Source organism: Colobus angolensis, unplaced genomic scaffold (genome assembly GCF_000951035.1).
Source record: "Colobus angolensis palliatus isolate OR3802 unplaced genomic scaffold, Cang.pa_1.0 Scaffold41, whole genome shotgun sequence".
Lineage (NCBI taxonomy): Eukaryota > Metazoa > Chordata > Mammalia > Primates > Cercopithecidae > Colobus > Colobus angolensis.
Window position 1 is genome coordinate 415,581 of NW_012117488.1, and position 2,559 is coordinate 418,139.

A 2,559-nucleotide genomic window follows, 5' to 3' on the forward strand; every position below is an offset into this window, starting at 1 on the left:
CTGCATATCATGCAGAACCATGTGAACCAGGCCCTAGTCTTCTCTTCCTCTGTCAACTCACCATAGGGAACTCCCCATGAGGCCATCTATGCAAGCTAGGGAAGAGAAGGTGTGGTGGCGGGAGAGGAGACCATGGGCATTTGAGTCACTTCCTCATGTAACTTACTTGTGCCTTCAGGATTTGCTTGAGCCCGCTCATATATATGCCACTTCCATTTCATGATGGAATACTGCTGTGCACAACCCCCTTTATAGCTAGATGGGTCAGAAAGCACCCAGTTCATGATGGGCAATTCCAGTCACATGGTGACTTAATTACCCATAGTCAAAGGTTCAGTTTCCACAAAAGCCTACTAACAAGCCAACAGCTGTCTCTCAAAAGAAGAGTAGTTATCTGCAAAAGATGGCAGAGCCTTGCTCCAAAATCCTAGAGGTCTCCATGTGATACACTTATGGGGACCCGCCAAAGGTTCCAAACAGCATCCCTATCTGCCACTGACACCTCAGGTACCATCTGATCTGCTGGGTCATATGGCCCAAGTGGCAGAGCAGCTTGCACAGCAGGCTGGACCTGTTGCAGAGCCTTCTTCTGTTCTGGACCCCACTCAAAACTGGCAGCCTTTTGGGTCACTTGATAAATGCGCTGGAGTAACACACCCAAATGAGGAATGTGTTGCCTCCGAAATCCAAGTACGCCCACTAGGTGTTGTGCCTCTTTCTTGGTTGTGGAAGGGGCCAAATGCAGCAAATTATCCTTTACCTTAGAAGGAATATCTTGACAGGCCCCACACCACTGGACTCCTAGAAATTTTACTGAGGTAGAAGATCCCTGAATTTTAGTCAGTTTTATTTCCCATCCTTTGGTATGCAAATGTCTCACCAATACGTCCCGTGTGTTTGCTACTTCTTGCTCACTGGATCAGATCAGCATACTGTCATCAATGTAATGGATCCGTGTGGATATCTTGCAGAAGCAAGAAACAATCAAGGTCTCTCTTAATAACATTACGACACAAAGCCTGAGCATTGATATACCCCTGAGGTAGGACAGTAAAGGTATATTGCTAGCCTTGCCAGCTGAAGGCAAATTATTTCTGGTGGGCCTTATGGACAGGAATGGAGAAAAAGGCATTTGCCAAGTCAATGGCTGCATGCCAGGTACCAGGAGATGTGTTAATTTCCTCAAGCAATCAAACCACATCCAGTACAGCAGCTGCAATTGGGGTCATCACTTGGTTAAGCTTACAATAACCCATTGTCATTCTCCAAGATCCATCTGTCTTCTGCACAGGCCAAATGGAAGAGTTGAATGAGGATGTGGTGGGAATCATCACCCCTGCATCTTTCAAGTCCTTGATGGTAGCACCAATCTCCACAGTGCCTCTGGGGATAGGATATTTTTTTTGATTTACTATTTTTCTAGGTAGAGGCAGCTCAAATGGATTCCATTTGGCCTTTCCCACCATAGTAGCCCTCACCCTACCAGTCAGGGAGCCAATGTGGGGGTGCTGCCAGCTGCTAAGTATGTCTATGCCAATTATGCATTCTGGCACTGGGGAAAGACCACAGGATGAGTCCGGGGACCCACTGGACCCATTGTAAGTCAGACCTGAGCTAAAACTCCATTAATTACCTGACCTCCATAAGTCCCTATTTTAGTTGGAGGACAACAATGACATTTTGGGTCCCCTGAAATCAACATCAGCTCAGAGTCAGTGTCCAACAGAGTTTCGCTCTTCTTGCCCAGGCTGGAGTATTCCCCAAAATGTCTGATCATTTCCCTTTCCCCAGTGCACAGTTACACTGGTAAAAAGCCAGAGGTCTCCTTGGGGAAGGATGGGAGAAAGATTCACTACATAAATTGTCAGTAATGTAGCAGGGTCTTTCCTCAAGGGGACCCAGCCTCCCCTTCATTTTAGGGGTTCTGGATCTGTAAACTGGCTCAAGCCTGGAAATTGAGAGACCATAATTCTCAGTTTTTATAATTCAAATTAGTCTTTTGTTCATTCCACCTAGAAGTTTTCTCCTTATATAAATTAAGTAGGAATGCAGTAGGGTTCCTATCAATTTCACTTCTAGGAACACCGTGATTAATTAGCCAACAACAGAGCTCTACACGAGTCAGACTATTCCAATTGCTGCTTTGCCTCTGCTGTCCATTATGGTAGCTACGCCCTCCTTGCCTTTGATGGTGGAGTGCTACAACTTGGCCCCTGCCACCTCAGAATCCAATTATTTATATTTAAATTTAAACTGTGCTTCCCACTGTTAGATCTGACATACAGAGAAGAGCAATTACAGGGCTCTTCAAAGATACAGGTGCTGCCCTCACAAATCTATTTCACAAGGCACTGGTCAAGGGTATATCTTCTGAACGCTTCCAGCTGGAATGAGTAGGTCTAAAGTGACTAATCCACTCCACCATCCCAATCTCTTCAAGCCTTTGGATCCCTTCTTCTACATTAAACCAAGGGAGATCAGGCATTTCCAGCTCACTCACAGTGGGCCATCTTTTAATCCATGTTTCAGCTAACCAAGCAAATAAACTACTAGAGTCTT